The sequence below is a fragment of the Panicum virgatum genome, unplaced genomic scaffold (assembly GCF_016808335.1).
Source record: "Panicum virgatum strain AP13 unplaced genomic scaffold, P.virgatum_v5 scaffold_199, whole genome shotgun sequence".
Lineage (NCBI taxonomy): Eukaryota > Viridiplantae > Streptophyta > Magnoliopsida > Poales > Poaceae > Panicum > Panicum virgatum.
In genome coordinates this window covers 82,804-100,485 of record NW_024376263.1, presented here as the reverse complement: position 1 = coordinate 100,485, position 17,682 = coordinate 82,804, and the positions used below count along the sequence as shown (strand labels likewise).

General features: G+C 47.7%; 2 pseudogenes; both read left to right on the top strand.

Moving 5' to 3' along the window:
- The window catches only part of LOC120693889, a 32,365-nt pseudogene extending 30,712 nt beyond the window's left edge, over nt 1-1,653 (top strand).
- Nucleotides 1,654-2,830: 1,177 nt separating this feature from the next.
- On the top strand, nt 2,831-17,538 carry LOC120693890 (annotated as a pseudogene).
- Nucleotides 17,539-17,682: the final 144 nt, after the last annotated feature.

Sequence of the window (17,682 nt, the reverse complement as noted above, 5' to 3'; positions counted from 1 at the left end):
CCTTATCCTTATCTCATCCACCGTTGGTCAAAAGAAATAGAGGGAGAGAGAGGCATAGCGAAGGGGGCGAGGTGAGTCTCCGCTCTAGCTACGCGGCAGGCTGATGGCCCTTGAGCCTCCCCCCGCAGTTGCGTCCTCACGCTCCATGGCGGCGGCGGAAGCGGAGCTGAGAAGGAAGGGGATAGTAGGCGTAGCAGAGCGGAAGAGAGAGAGCCGGCCTTGGAGGGCGGGAGGGGCAGATCCCCACGTCGCTACGGCCCGGCGGGACCCAACGGCGTGATGGCCTGGCGACCCTACCTTCGCAACTGCGCACTCGCGCTCAGGGCAGCAGTGCGGCGGCGCTGGTGGGAGGAGCGCCTGGCGTGGAAGGGGCGGCGGATCCAAATCGGAGCTGAAGGGACGACGACGTGGAGGCAAGGTAGGCCCGGCGGTGGCCCCATGGTGACGCGGTGCCCAACGAGGACGACGCGCAACACAGCCATGGATCGGCCATAGGTAGAGGTAGGCCCTTCTGCTGTGTCTTGACCACGACTGCGCGGTGGATCAGAGGGATCTGCGCATAGATCTCCCCGGGGGCGGCGCGAGGGCAACGGAGGCCAGAGGCGTAAGGTTAGAATCTAGACTCGTGATACCATATGTAAGATTGGGTATAATGCGTGGGATATATTGCTTGAGCACCTTGGGCTGATTATATAGGAGTACATGGCTTGGAGGGCAAAAAGGAATTAGGTTATACTGGGATTACAATCAATCCTAAACTATATCCAGAGTTACCTAATTTACTCTAGCACCAGCACATGGAAACACATCTATCCTTTTCTTCATTTTTTTCATTCCACAGCCACCACCCCTCATCCAAGGTGCAGCTGACAAGAGCCATGGCGGGCAAGTTTCCAAGTTCACTAGTCATAAATCTTATGGGCCTGTATAATGGTGTTTTATGATATAGTAAACTAATTTTGCATTGTCAGGGCTTATAATTTAGATTTGGTTTCCATCAGCTTTAGTTCCCTGCCTTTGTATATATACACAACTAAGATATCCCCAAAATCTGGTTAGGTATGAGTAAATTTCGTGGGAGGATTTTTTTTTCAGCTGGGTTTGATCTGAAACTGATATGAAGGTACTTGGTTGAGAAACAAACTGGGGTAAAATTTAGTTGTCCTATCTGTTCATGCACATTAGAAAAACAGATGTGTTCTTTCAGTGTGTTTCTTTTTTCCTTTAATCCCTTCAGCCATAAACTTGTTTAGTATTCCAAGATTTTTTTTCCTAGTCTCACCTTATCGAGAGTTATTGTGCAGCTAATTGTAATAGATTTTATATTGGACAACTTGGTAGTTCCAGTATTTCGGTGATGGAATACTCTGTACCCTGTATGCAACTCAGAATTATTTTTTGTTGCTATCTATCAGCTGGTCTTGTTTTCCTAATTTCTTAAATAATATGAATCTGAAGCTACACATTTCAACACAGATATACTCATTTTCTCATCTCTCTGTTTTGCTTGTTGTAATCAGAGATAACGATGCTGCCATGCTTCACTGAGGTGGAGGCAACCCCAGAATGCACATCCTTATGGGAGGACCGCTACCAAGAGTACTTGAGAAAGAGTAGGGAACTTATTAGTCTGGATAAAGAAGAAAAGGACGATGAGTTTCAAAAACTCTACCAAAACTATAAACGTGTAAGCATATTCAATCTTTTTACTTGATAACTGCCGGCATGTCTGTAACCACAAAGAATAAGCTAAGGTAGACCAGCACATATACATGGCTCATGAGCAATAAATAAACTTGCAGTTGCTCTATGGCGCCGAAGAATTCGAAGAAACCCGGCGGGCCCCCTCCGAGGTGTTCATGGAGGCCTGTGCAATCTACCGGATCGTCTATGAGCGTGCAAGGTCTACCAAGAGCATCGGCAAGTGCCGCTTCGTGTGGACAGTCGTTGGAGCCGCGCTATTTCAGGGTGCATTCAATGAAACAAATTTGGTATTGTAAGTGTTATTATTTCTTTCTATAAGTTTGATCAAAGTTTGCTAAGTTTGACTTAGGACAAACGACATGTAAATAAAAAATAGAGGGAGTAGTTTCCATTGTTCCAAATGTTAAACATAAATTTTAAAGTAAAAACAAATAAACATGCATACTAGGTACACATATTTACACATGATGCAGTGACAGATCTGGCTATAGCGAAGCCGCCAAAAATTGAAGGAGGGATATTAGCAAACGACGGACATTATGTAAGATGATGGTTGAGAGCAATATATTGCTAGCTCGCCGTCTCTTCCAAGATTGAGAACAACTGCAGAGATATATGTCTACATACATCCAACGAGTCCACCGCGCAAGATAAATTCTATTTAAAATATATTTTATAAATAAAATAATTTTTTTGAAATAAAATAAATGAAATAATCAGATAAGTAAGTGCTTTTCATCGTACTAGATAAGATAAAGTGAAAAAGTAGATAATGGGAAAAATTAGGAGTAAGAATAGAAAGAAGACGGCTACAAGGCATGCCAAAACTAGTAAAAATAAAAACATGGGAAGAAGAGAGTAATCTAGGGATTTTCCGGCCCCGTCAATCTCTCTGCTCGCCTCTCGCGCGTTGTCTGCCTGCCTTCCCTCTGCTTTGACCGGGACGCCGCTTCCCATCTCTTCCTCCCTTTCTCTCTCCTCCAGCCGAAACGAGTCCAAACCCTAACCCTAAACCCCTCCCCCAACCCCCCCACCCCAACAACCTCCGCCCAATCTTCCCCACCCCACTGACCATCTGGCTGCCCCCCTCCCGATTCACCACGCTGGCCTAATTCGATCCATGTAGGTGACCAAGCTCCCCGACCTCACCTCATCATGGCTGCCGGCTGAGGGATAAGCAGGAGACACACCCAGCGTCCATGGCATTGGGAGATCTCATGGCGTCCAGGCTCATCCACTCCTCGTCCTCACCGTCGACGGCCGCGCCCACGGCGCCGCTGCCGAATCACCACCGCAACCACGTCACGGATGACCTCCCCTTAGCCAACGGTCCGGAGCCCAGGAATGGGCTAGAGCCCGCCGAGGTGGAGAAGCCGGCGCCCGTGGCGTACCTGCCCCAGGTGGTGGTGCTGTGCGAGCAGCACCACGAGGAGATCGACGAGGCTATGACCGCCGCCTCCGGGCCCTCCACCAGTGGCCTCGTCTCCAAGTGGCGCCCAAAGGATCGGGTAATGGATGCGATCCAGTATGCAGATGCACTTTGTACCGATTCTGCTATTATACTTGATTGTTTGCTGGACTCGGAGCGTTTTGGCTTGGAGGGATTCATAGGGTTGCAATTAACTGATTGAGCTTAAAAATGGTAAATTAGTCGGGTGAAGTGGTTATATAGGACCTGCAAACTCAACATTGTTAATCAAAATTTCCGTTACCAAAAAGATTTTAACAGCGGTGCTGCCAGATGTAATGAGACCCCGGAAGTCGCGGAATAAGTAATGACAAGTTCACTAGTCTTGCAAGCTGGACAATTGTGATGTGGTGGAGTGAGTTATTGTTTGCCACAGCTGAGTATCTTCCGCTTCTGAGGTGATCGGCTTTAATAATAATTAATACAAAATAGAAATTATTGTAGCCTGCTATGACATCAGACTCGTGCGCATTCTTAATTTTATCGACCAGTTATGCATAGCATGGTGATTACCAGCAGGGACGGAGCCAGGATCCATGCTCGGCGTGCTGCAGCACGGGTCCAGCTCAGTTCATCCCACATAAGCCTGTATAGTATTTAGTCCAAAATAGTAATATTTTAGCATAATTTTAATTAACCTGGTGTTATTTACTGGCTTAGCCTGGGCTGGAGGGGCTTTCTATCTCCGCCCCTGATTACCAGTGTTTCAACCAGTCTTTTTTTATACCAAGTAAACAGTATTACTCTGGATTTGCCTAACATGTACTGTCAATGTTGTGATGAGTATGGTGGCCTCCGCATACCTACATATACAACAAAATGGAAATTGCACAATCCTCAAAGTATTTTTGGGGTCCAATAGTCGCTATTGCATTCAGAATGAATGCCTAGTCTCCCTTCCAAGTGACACAACTTATCAGTGACTGGCATCATATATTGTTAAAGAAATACTAAGTCGCTTGTTTACTGTTGGTGAAACTATAAGTTAAAACATGGATCATATTGTTTAGTATAGCCATTGGCTGAAGCAAAGTTTGCTGCCCAAGTTATTAGTGCCACTGGAGGCTTAAAGAATGCTTATGTGATTCCACTGTAACAAAGCTGGCGTGTAAGCCAACAGTGGCCTCAGGGATGCCACATTGTGCATATTGCAATTGCATGAAGCACCAGACCAGATGGGGCATTGGGTGTTTATTATAGCTGGCATGTGGCATGCAATGTTTTGAGTGTTGGTCCGAAACATAAATTACTACGTCATTATGAAATTTATAGCTATTTAATGTTTTGTTTTGTCTGTCCATGGGATGATTCTCCGTGTTTCTTTACATGACATTTACTAATTAATGATGAATTTTGTTGTGCAGATGAAGACTGGATGTGTCGCACTTGTATTATGTTTAAACATTAGTGTTGATCCACCCGATGTAATTAAAATTTCCCCTTGCGCAAGAATGGAGTGCTGGATAGGTAATTGTTTATTCGACTGCATATTTCCTAATTTATTATTAGCTGAGGAAAAAAATTACAGTTATTTGCATCTGATAAATCTGTTTTTCCTATGATATTTGTGGGATTCAGCTCATCTCCATGTGAATATGCCTTGCAAGTTAGGATGGCATAAAAAATCATCTGCTTTTCACCATTTGATTGAAACTGTGTTTTTTTTAATCTTTTACATTTCTCAATGCCAAATAAGTGATAACCGTAGCAATGAAACTGTCTGATACATACTGTTCCCATATGGCATTATTTTGCCCCATAGTTTTTATATCATTTTATGTACCAATCCCAGAGGTGAAAATTGTATAACTGGTGTTTATTGTTGATGAATTACAACTTTGTAGTGCTTGGAAAATTATTTGTCAAGAAACTGGAAAATTTATTTACGAGATTTTAGACATGGGAATTCATATTGGTTGATAGGTTTGAACTTAAATACTGTTATTTCCCTTGTGAATTGCCTTGAGATCTGTTCATAGACTTTTTGTTTCTTTTTTTTTTCAGATCCATTTTCTATGGCACCTCCTAAAGCCCTAGAAAATATCGGAAAAACTTTGCACTCACAGTATGAGCGCTGGCAACCTAAGGTGAATAATTTGCTTTCCTGTTTAACTTCTGTGGTATTTTGAATTTTGATGTCGATTGTTTGCATCTTCATGTCCTAAATCCTAATGTCGCTTGCAGGCTCGTTACAAGCTTCAGCTAGATCCAACTGTGGAGGAAGTTAAGAAGCTTTGTAATACTTGCCGCAAATATGCCAGATCAGAGAGAGTCCTTTTCCATTACAATGGCCATGGTGTACCAAAGCCTACAACTAATGGTGAGATTTGGGTGTTTAACAAGGTAAATGTTACTAAGACACTGTACTGATTGCTGCATGTACTTATCATAGGCGTCTTTCATAAAATGTCTTTTTTGTAATTTGTTGCAGAGTTACACACAGTATATTCCACTTCCGATTACTGATCTTGATTCTTGGCTAAAAACACCTTCCATTTATGTTTTTGACTGCTCAGCAGCTGGAATTATTGTGAAAGCTTTTCTAGAGGTATGCTATATTCTTATAATTTATATCTCTTATTCTTGAAGTTGAAGGTAATCATGATTTATGTGTCTGTTTTGTTCTTATTCCTGAATTGTCTAATTTACGTAGTGACTTTTGTTTACTTCAGCGCCTAGACTGGAGTTCTAGCTCCTCTTCGTCTTCGCAGAAGGATTGCATTCTTCTTGCTGCCTGCGAAGCACATCAAACTCTTCCCCAGAGTGCAGAATTTCCTGCTGATGTGTTTACGGCTTGCCTTACAACACCCATCAAGATGGCATTGCACTGGTTTGTTCTCTCTCCCTCCCTCCCTTCCTCCTTGCATTTTGTGCTTACATGGGGCCATGCCTATAAACTAAGCAGGTTTTGTAAGAGATCATTACTCAGTGGTTCTATGGATCATTCTCTTATTGACCAAATTCCTGGAAGGAAAAATGACCGTAAAACTCTTCTTGGAGAACTGTAAGACTTAATCTGCAGCTGTCCCTTATCTGATTAAGTCAAGGCAAGTCTGCAGTTTGCTAGCAAGGCAAGTCTGCAGTTTGCTAGCAGCTTTTGTTGACTTGCAGCTTTTGTTGACTTATGGCTCTAGGCCACTAATGATGGAAGTTATTAGCCTTAGAGTAGGTAGCAATGGTGTATAAATATGAGTGCAATGCAATGAGAAAAAAAAAAGTTCAGTTTGCCACATTCCAGTCTCTAGCTCTCAGCCAACGCAGAGAGCTGTGAGTGTATGTGTGTGTAGAGGAGCTCAGCTCTTCTTCTACCTTGGAGCAAAGGAGAGGGAGAGGAAGGTGAGCAGGTTGCTTACCTGGCCCTTGATTGCAGGGACCAACAAGTGGCATCAGAGCCGTACGGTGTCGTTCTAGCCCAGCGGCTGAACGATGGCTGGCGATGACTCCCCGGCGTCCAGTGCAGGCAACAAGGGGAAGGATGTCTCGGAGGTTGTGATCAGGACGGTGCGAGAGACGAGCTCGCGGGACTAGCCGCAGCTCACTCGCACCAACTATGGCGAGTGGGTGGTGCTGATGAAGTGGCGGCTCAAGGCGCGCAAGCTCTGGACGGCCGTGGAAGTCGGCACCAAAGAAGAGGATGAAGACGTCCAGGCCATGGACGCACTGCTGTCATCCATGCCACCAGAGTTCCACGAGGCCATCGGCAACAAGAAGACGGCAAAGGAAGCATGGGACATGCTTGCTTCATTCCGCGTTGGCTCGGATCGAGCCAAGAGGGCTAAGGCGCAGCAGCTGCGCAGGGACTTCGACGACCTGAAGTTCCACCACGGCGAGGCTGTGGAGGACTTTGCGCTTCGACTCCAGTCGTTGGCAAGCCAGTTGGCAACGCTGGGGAAGAAGTTGGAGGAAGAGGACGTCGTCTGCAAGCTGCTCCGCGCGTGCCCGGCCAAGTACAGCCAGATGGCGGTTACAATCGAGGGCACTTTGGACCTGGATCAGGTCTCACTCGAGGACGTCGTCGGTCGACTTCGCCTGGCCGAAGGGCGTTCTGATGCGCCGCTGGAACGGAGGCAGGAGAGCGGTAAGTTGCTGCTCACCGAGGAGGAGTGGAACGCGCGCATGAAGCGGCGGACCGGGGAGAACTCCTCAAGCCGCGGCGGGTATGCCGGCGGCAACAAGGCGCGCAGGAATCCGTGCGGGAAGGGGAAGAAGAAGAAGAACTTCGACCCCGATGCCTGCCGCAAGTGCGGCAAGATCGGGCACTGGGCTAAGGAGTGCCCGGAGCGGAAAGAGAAGAAAGAGGAGGCCCACCTAGCTCAAGAAGAGAGCGACGACGACCACGCGCTGTTGATGGCGCAATACTGCGCGCTGAAGGATGGCGAAGCAGAGGAGGTGGACACGGAGCAGAGGACTGCGCCGCAGCCCGTTAACCTTGATGAGCCAGAGGCGCGGGTGTTGCTGGGCGCGGTCGGCGACGAGCTGGAGCAGAGGTGGTACCTGGACTCTGGGGCCAGCAACCACATGACGGGGAGCAGGGTCGCCTTCTCTGACCTCGACGAAAGCAAGACCGGGATGGTCAAGTTCGGCGATGGCTCGCGGGTCATCATCCGCGGGCAGGGCATAGTCCTCTTCAGGTGCCGCAACGGTGAGCACCGCGCACTCCAGGACGTGTTCTACATTCCCCAGCTGCGCTCAAACATCGTGAGCTTGGGTTAGCTGGATGAGCACGGGTCCGAGGTGCTCATCAAGACTGGAGTACTGAGCATCAGGGACCGGGAACGGCGTCTTCTCGCCAAGGTAACACATTCCCGTAACCGGCTTTATCTCCTGGATTTGAAGGTGGAGCAGCCGGTGTGTCTCGCGGCGGCGTGCACGGAGGAACCATGGCTGTGGCATGGGAGGTTCGGCCACTTGAGCTTCGAGGCGCTTGGACGCCTGGGCAAGATGGTGACTGGGCTGCCGCAGATCAAGCACGTCGACGAGCTCTGCGACAGCTGCTTGGCCGGGAAGCAGAGGCGTCTGCCATTCCCAAAGACGGCCAAGTACCGGGCGCAGGAGGTGCTCCAGCTGGTCCACGGAGACCTGTGCGGGCCCATCACGCCGGCGACGCATGGTGGTCGGAGATACTTCCTCCTGCTCGTGGACGACTGCAGTCGGTATATGTGGCTGCAGCTCCTGACGAGCAAAGATGAGGCGGCGGAGGCCATCAGGCGCTTCAAGGCGCGGGCAGAGGCGGACTCCGGGAAAAGGCTGCGCATCCTCAGAACCGACCGTGGCGACGAGTTCACGGCGGTGGAATTCGCTAGCTACTGCGCAGGAGAGGGAGTGGCGTGTCAACTGACGACGCCATATTCGCCACAGCAGAATGGCGTAGTCGAGCGGCGAAATCAAACCATCGTTGGGATGGCACGCTCGATGATGAAGGCGAAGGCGATGCCGGCGGAATTCTGGGGCGAGGCGGTGAGCACGGCGGTGTTCATCTTGAACCGCTCACCGACCAAGGCCCTGAAGGGGATGACGCCGTATCAGGCGTGGTATGGGCGTAAGCCAAACGTCTCATACCTACGCACGTTTGGCTACATCGGGTACGTGAAGACAGTCAAGCCAGGCCTTGGGAAGCTTGAAGATCGGAGCACCAAGATGGTGTTCCTGGGCTATGAGGATGGGACGAAGGCCTATCGGCTCTACGACCCAGCCCGGGGGAAGGTGGTGGTGTCCCGGGATGTCGTTTTCGACGAGGCGGCGGGCGCAGGGGACACCCTCGAGCGAGGCACTGGTGACACCCTCGAGCGAGGCGCAGGTGACACCCTCGAGCGAGGCGCAGGGGGCACCCTCGAGAGCGGCACTAGTGACACCCTCGAGCGAGGCGCAGGTGACACCCTCGACAGCGGGGCAGGGGACTCCGATCTCCGCCGCAACGAGCACCGTTTCGTCGTCGAGCAGCTGGTGATCGAGCGCCGGAGTGGCGCAGAGGAGGCAGCGCAGGAGCCAGAAGCGGAGGCGGTGGAGCCTCCAAGTCCTGGCACGGCGGAGGTTCCGCCAAGTCCTGGCGAGGCGAGTTCAGCGTCCCCAGCCTCCCCTGTTTTTCCAGAACAGGGAACCCCGACAGCGGCGGCGGATCTTGAGCTCGCATCCCCCCCGTCCTCCTACTCAGAGTTCGTGGATGCCTACCACGATGGAGAGGAGCTCCGATTCAGGCGAGTGGACGACGTCATCGGTGATGCAGAGCTGCCGGGGCTGGCCTCGCGTCTCACCGATCCAGAGCTCATGCTCATGAGCGCGGAGGAGCCGGCCACGTTCGCGGTTGCGGAGCGTGACGCGGACTGGCGGAAAGCCATGATGGAGGAGATGCGGTCAATCGAGGACAACCGCACCTGGGAGCTGGTCGATCCGCCGGCGGGATGCCGGCCGATTGGCCTGAAATGGGTCTACAAGGTAAAGCGGGACGAGCGCGGCGCCATTATCAAGCACAAGGCTCGGCTCGTTGCCCGTGGTTTTGTGCAGCGGGAAGGGATTGATTTCGAGGAGGTGTTCGCACCGGTGGCTCGGATGGAGTCGGTGCGGTTGCTGCTAGCTCTTGGGGCGGCAAAGGACTGGCAGGTCCATCACCTAGACGTCAAATCGGCGTTCTTGAACGGCGACCTGGAGGAGAAGGTCTACGTCAAGCAGGCGCCGGGCTTCGCGGTGCCGGGGTTGCAGAGCACAAGGTGCTCCGACTGTGGAAGGCTCTGTATGGGCTGCGCCAAGCTCCGAGGGCGTGGAACGCCAAGCTCGACACCACCATGGGTGAGCTTGGGTTCGCACGCTGCGCCACCGAGCATGCGTTGTACACACGACGACGGGGGAAGGAAGAGCTCATCGTCGGCGTGTACATGGACGACCTGATCGTCACCGGAGCTCGGGCGCAGGACATTGAAGCGTTCAAATGCGAGATGGCGGCTCGTTTCAAGATGAGCAATCTCGGCGCACTCTCCTACTACCTCGGCATCGAGGTAAAGCAGGGGAGGGACTCCATCGCGCTGGGCCAGCGCGCCTATGCGCTCAAGCTGCTGGAGCAGGCCGGGATGACGGGCTGCAAGCCCATGGCGACGCCGATGGAGGAGCGGATCAAGCTGTCGAAGAACAGCACGGCGGCGAGGGTGGACGCAACGCGTTACCGGAGCATCGTCGGCGGGCTGCGGTGGCTGACGCATACGCGGCCGGACATCACGTTCGCGGTCGGGTATGTGAGCCGATTCCTCGAAGACCCGCGGGAGGACCACTGGACAGCGGTCAAGCGGGTGCTGCGCTACGTCCAGGGCTCTCTGGACATGGGCGTCGTCTTCCCCAGGCACGGCGGGCTTCAGCTGACGGCATTCAGCGATGCGGACATGGCTGGAGATGTGGATGGACGGAAGAGCACCACAGGTGTGCTCGTCTCCCTTGGAACCGCACTGGTGGCTTGGCAGTCACTGAAGCAGAAGGTGGTGGCGCTGTCAACCTGTGAATCGGAGTACATTGCAGTGGCCACCGCGGCGTGCCAAGTTGTTTGGCTGCGCCGGCTGCTGGGTGAGCTCACTGGCGTTAAAGCTCGCCCGCCAGCACTCAAGGTGGACAACCAGCCGGCCATTGCGCTGGCAAAGAACCCCGTCTTTCACGACCGAAGCAAGCATATCGATGTGAAGTTCCATTTTCTTCGGGACTGCGTCGATGGGGGGCACCTTGTCATCGAGTTCGTCGACACCGGACGGCAACTCGCTGACATCCTCACCAAGTCGCTCGGGCGTCTTCGGTTCTCGGAATTGAGGAAGATGATCGGCATGGATAAGGTCCAGGACTAGCAGCAGGATTAGGGGAAGTAATGTAAGACTTAATCTGCAGCTGTCCCTTATCTGATTAAGTCAAGGCAAGTCTGTAGTTTGCTAGCAAGGCAAGTCTGCAGTTTGCTAGCAGCTTTTGTTGACTTATGGCTCTAGGCCACTAATGATAGAAGTTATTAGCCTTAGAGTAGGTAGCAATGGTGTATAAATATGAGTGCAATGCAATGAGAAAAAAAAGTTTAGTTTGCCACATTCTAGTCTCTAGCTCTCAGCCAACGCAGAGAGCTGTGAGTGTATGTGTGTGTAGAGGAGCTCAGCTCTTCTTCTACCTTGGAGCAAAGGAGAGGGAGAGGAAGGTGAGCAGGTTGCTTACCTGGCCCTTGATTGCAGGGACCAACAAGAACTGAATTGGATTTTCACTGCCATTACAGACACTATTGCATGGAATGTTCTTCCTCATGGTATGGCATCTAGATATAATATTTTTGAGAAAAAAGAAAATCAGAGAAGATCATTTGAGTTAAAGTAAATGTCTGGCTGTGTTGGGTTTATGATAAAGAATCACTGTGCAGATCTATTCCAAAGGCTTTTCAGGCATGATCTTCTGGTTGCTAGTCTCTTTCGTAACTTCCTGCTTGCTGAGAGAATCATGCGATCCACAGATTGTTCTCCAATTTCTTATCCGTTGTTACCACCGACACATCAACACCATATGTGGTAGCTAACCTGACTAGTCCTTATGTTTTTTGCATTAGCTATTTTGTGCATTTTGTAACTTGTGAAATCCCAGGGACGCATGGGACATGGCTGCTGAGATTTGCCTTTCCAAGCTTCCTCAGTTAATTGCTGATCCAAATGCAGAGTTTCAGGTTTTCTACTTGTTACTTAGCCCTTTATTAACAAATACATCAGTTGTTTAGTATTATTTTGCCTTTTGAATATAATCACTTCAGTATAGCCAATTCATTTGTCTCCTAATTCAAACCAGCCTAGCCCTTTTTTCACGGAACAACTGACGGCTTTTGAAGTATGGCTTGATCATGGTTCTGAGGACAAGAAGCCCCCTGAACAGTTACCTATAGTTCTTCAGGTAAGACATTTTTATGTTACAGTTTCGTAAAGGTCAACATCATTTGTAAAACCCAGTTTAACTCTGTTAGCTCTTTAGAAATACCTCATTTCCCTTCTCTTCGCTTCTATAAGTTTAATTTAGTAAAATGTTTCACATGCTTTCCCTTAAATTTATCCCATCTACTATGTTTCTTTTCTTCCATTCCTTTCTTTCTTACATCAGTTTTGTGCAGGTCCTGCTTAGTCAATCACATAGATTTAGAGCGCTTGTTTTGCTTGGAAGATTTCTTGACATGGGACCATGGGCAGTTGATTTGGTTTGTACTTGAGCTCTTCTGCATGTACCTTTTTACAAGTTCTTGTTATTTATATTATGATGCGCCCAATCCGTTTCACCTCATTGTTTTAGGCCCTGTCTGTTGGAATCTTTCCTTATGTGCTCAAACTGCTTCAAACAAGTGCAATGGAGTTGCGTCAAATTCTTGTGTTCATATGGACGAAAATTCTATCTCTTGATAAGGTATGCACTCTTGTTTGGAGTCTTGTGAAGTTCCGTTGTATTGTAAGGATCAGGTGTTTAACCTGTATACTTTTCCCCAAATGGCAGTCGTGCCAGGTTGACTTGGTTAAAGATGGAGGACATACATATTTTATCAGATTTCTTGACAGTTTGGATGCTTACCCAGAGCAGCGTGCAATGGCCGCTTTCATTTTAGCAGTTATTGTGGATGGGCATAGGACAGGTCAAGAGGCCTGTATTCATGCATGTCTTATAGATGTTTGTCTGAGACATCTGCATCCTGAAAATCCCCATGATGCACAGACAGAGCCTTTGCTTTTGCAGTGGCTTTGTTTATGCCTTGGCAAACTCTGGGAAGATTTTGCTGAGGCTCAGTTACTTGGTCTGCAATCAAATGCACCAGAAATTTTAATTTATTTGTTATCGGAGCCACAACCTGAGGTACAATGCCTTCATATTTCATCTGTTCTTTCCTTTGCTTCCTTCACAATATATTTATTAAATATTTGGTCTTGCCAGGTCAGAGCTTCTGCTGTTTTTGCACTTGGGAATCTCCTGGATATGGGATCAACATCATCAAATGGTGCTGATGATGATTCTGATGATGATGAAAAAGTAAAAGCTAAAATAAATGTTGTTCGAAGCCTTCTGCAGGTCTCTTCAGATTGTAGCCCCCTTGTTAGATGTGAGATTGCTATAGGTATGTGCATTAGCAAAAAATATATCATTTTTTGTAGGGCACCCTTTTATTGTGTTGAACATAGAATATTCTTTTGAGCCTTTTTGAGTTGATCTGATGTATTTTCAGCGCTTACTCGTTTTGCATTGGGTCATAATAAGCCATCTCAAATCTGTTGCTGCTGAGTATTGGAAACCTCAAACCAATTCATTGCTGGAGTCACCACCATCACTGGCCAATATAAGTAGTCCAAACAATGTCTACAGTCCCAACAACATTCGACAAGGCAGCAGTGGCCTTGCTTCTCATATTGGTCCTGTGCTAAGGGTTGGCATTGATAGCAGTGCCACTGGTCGTGGTGTAAGGGTTTCTACGAGCAGCCCGATTGCAACAAGTAGCATCATGCATGGTTCTCCCCAGTCAGATGATTCTTCCCAACACTCTGATTCAGGCATATTACTGATAGAGAATGCAAGTAATGGTGGCCTCAGCTACACTAGATCGAGGCCTGCTGACTGTCATTTATTCTCAATATATATCAACTATGTGTTCTGTTGCTAAAGATCCTTACCCAAGAATTGCAACTATTGGTCGGAGAGCACTGTCCCTTATAGGTGTCGAGCAAGTGGTCATGAAAAACAGATTTAACAGTGGAGGTGCACATCAAGGGGAGACATCTGCACCTCCATCAAACTTTGGAATGGCACGCTCTTCTTCCTGGTTTGATATGAATTCTGGTATGTTTTACTCCCTCACTTTCCTTGCTGTGCTTGTAGGTCGGAATGCCTCAATATTGTGCACTGGTTGTTCAAGGAAAGAATAATTATTGAATTGAGTCTTTGAATATTTTGCAGGAAACTTCTCAATTGCATTTAGGACGCCCCCTTTTAGCCCCCCTCAACATGATTATCTTACAGGATTATGCCGAGTGTGTTCTATGGAGTTCAGATCACATCCTATGAATTCTCCTGAGGGCTTAGCTGATCCCCTTTTAAGCTCTGCTACGGCTCCTAGTAATGCTGAACTAAGCAAACTTCCCCAATCAACAATTTACAACTGGAGTTGTGGACACTTCTCTAGGCCACTTTTAACTGGTTCTGATGATAATGAAGAGGCCCATGCTAGAAGAAAAGAGAGAACAAATTGCTCTAGATTGCATAGCTAAGTGCCAGTGATCATGTATGTGGCCTACATTAGTCTGCGTTACATTGTTTTATTGATATTCTTGCTTATTATCTGTTTTTTATTATTATTGTGGGCCCTGGGAATAGGAGCTTACAAGATGACAAGCCAAATTGCTAGTTGGGAACTTGGGATACAAGGTTTGATTCAGGTACAAAAACAGCATTATTGTTGCCATTTTCTCCAATCGTCATCGCAGCTGATGAAAATGAACAAATAAGGTGAAATTGTTATTTCAATTAACGATCCTGGTGCTTGAAATGCACTACTGCAGTTGTGCTAAAGTTCTATCTCATGTCAGAGTGTGGAACACTGGAACTACGATGATGCACTACCAGTGAACTCTTTTCAAAACCATAAATTGTCCAACAGAGGGCTATCGAAACTCTTGCTTATCAACGAGCTTGATGAGAGCTTGCTTTTAGCTGCCTCAAGTATGCCTCACTTCTCTATGCTTTTCCTTGTATACTTATATCTTCTATTATTGCATTATCTAATTTTCATGTTGCAGGTGATGGAAATGTACGTATATGGAAAAATTTTACTCAAAAGGGAGGACAAACACTTGTAACTCCTTTCTCATCAGTTCAGGGTCATTGAGCTGCAAGTCGCAGTATTGTGATCGATTGGCTGCAGCAATCTGGTTGCCTGGTAATATTCTACTACTTTCCCATTGGTTCTGTAATTTTATTTTATGTGCTGTAGGCTGTTCTAATACAGGAACTTGCTTCCTTTTGTTGTTCAATAGTATGCTTCTGGTGACATGTCTTCCATCTTGGTATGGGATCTTGACAAGGAACAACTTCTCAGTACCATTCAGTCATCTGGTGATAGTGCAATTTCTGCCCTGGTAAGTTCTTGTTACCATGTGCTATATGAGCAATTCAAATATTAGTTCAAGTAATTTCCTTTTGTTATTTGAGTAGGCTATCTTGCACTTCCTTACTGAGGAAATAACCATAGATATTCCTGTTCTATATTAATCAATAACTTGCAACATTACCGTGTACCTGTATTTGACTGCTAGTCACAGTATCACATAATTCAGGGTTTGTATTTGATAGTTATATTGACAACAAAATACATGTAGTATAAAAGAGTTGAGGTACACTATATTAATGCACATGCACTCTCCTAGACTTGTAATTGTGTGCGGTTGAAATTGCGAGGTTTTATGAGTGGAAGTGGCTTTTGGTGTTGTTTTCATCTTGTCTCAAGTAGGTTGAACAATGTGAGAAGAGGCAAATATAGGAATTTTCTAAAAGATTTTCTCCTGCTGTGGCTAAAACTATGCTTTTTTACTAACAAAAATAAGTACTGTGCTCCAGTGTAATGGTTTATCAGCTCATCTTGTTATTCTCCTATAACATGTTGAAACTTGAAAGCACCGGTGAACCCAGGGCCCGCGACCTTGGGCACTTGCGTGGGTTCCTTGCTATATGTGCAACAAGCTAATGCTAGCACATCGCGCTGGCCACTGTCTTAAGCTTGGCCCAGGCTCTTTCGATCCCTGGGTCCGCCACTGATTGAAAGTTCTCAGGAACATATGTATTTTCATTCCATAGACATGAAATTTGATGTTTGATTGCTTTAAGTATTTAATTCTTGCTATTGCAGCGAGTTTTATGGTAATCTTGTTTGCATCATCTGTTCTTGAGCATGACCTTTGCTTGTTGCTTCTGTTTCAGTCCACATCTCAGGTCCGCTCTGGACACTTTGCTGCTGGTTTTGCTGATGGTTCTGTCAGGATATTTGATGTTCGCTCTCCTGATAGGTAAGTACAGTAGTATCTATTTCCTATGTCCTCTTGCCAGCATACCATGCAAATGTTATATGTGCCCTATCCAATGTCATCCTTCCTCTTTCTTTTCTGTCAACCTATATAATTTTTTATTCTGAATATTCTTTTCCTATACTGTAGGCTGATCTATATGGCAAGGCCACATGCCCCAAGAACGGAAAAGGTTGTGGGCATAGGGTTTCAGCCTGGGTTTGATCCATACAAGGTATGCACTACCACTTCTTTGCATTGCTATGTTTTTTATTCTCAGCTGTTGAAGCAACTGTGGGCTTGCTCAAAGCTTTACAAGGCACCCTTTTCAATCATCTATGGTATCACAGATTGTAAGTGCGTCTCAAGCTGGAGACATTCAGTTTCTTGATGTTAGAAGGGCAGCAGAACCCTACCTGACTATTGAGGCACACAGGGGTTCACTTACCGCCTTAGCTGTTCACCGGCATGCCCCAGTTGTTGCTAGTGGCTCAGCCAAGCAGATGATTAAAGTGTTCAGTCTTGAAGGAGAGCAGTTGATGATAATTCGCTACCGGCCATCATTTATGGGCCAAAGAATAGGCAGTGTAAACTGCCTTTCTTTCCGCCCGTACAAATCACTCTTGGCTGCTGGTGCTGATGATAATGCTCGTCTCTATGCCGAGGAAAACTACAAGTAAGATGAGATCGGCATCCCTTGACATGCATCAACGATGCAACCAGTAGGCCTTATCTTTTTGGCCAAGCAATGGGTCCACACCAAGGTCCAGCTACAAGATTCAAGATGATGTGAAGCCTGGTTGCCGGCAACATGGTGGTATATGACCGGGGGTCTCGGTTCATATTGCCTCTCGGGATGTGTGTGCAGTTTGTAAGATACAGCGAAGCCAAGATTTTTCATTAGCCTCCTTGCAGAAGGTTTACGAACCCCTACAGTGGTCCTGTCATTGAACTTGGAGGCTCCCCCCCCAATAAATTAATCATACCTAGGTTATTAGGTTAACCGAAATGTAAATAGTCACCTCATTCGGGTTGTACCTTTGCTTTTACCAACTGTAAAAAGGTTTGGAGGTGGTTGATACCAAAAATCAGGTGTGGTAGGGGCTGCTGCTGCCTGGGCTAGTGGGGTTGTGCATATGGACCCAGGTGGAAATAGAATGCATGCACATGTCTCCTGTATTCACAGATGGATGTTGTTGAATAGATAGATGCATTTGTCCAGCTAATATAGCACTAGATGTGGTTAGTAGGCCTGAATGGATGGATCCATGTCCTGGAGCCCCTTGCATTGTAAGCACTGGACAGATTGCCCATTTGTAAATACAAATCGTGTCTGTACAGTTTTCAGGTCTTGAGCCCAAAGTTCGGCTAGGCGGCGCCTAGGCGGCGACTAGGCGTGATTAGTCGCTAGGCCAAGCCCATCGCCTCGACTATGGGGGTAGTCGGCGCTCTGGGCGCTAGGCGGCGCCGGTGGAGGTGGAGGAGCGCCTG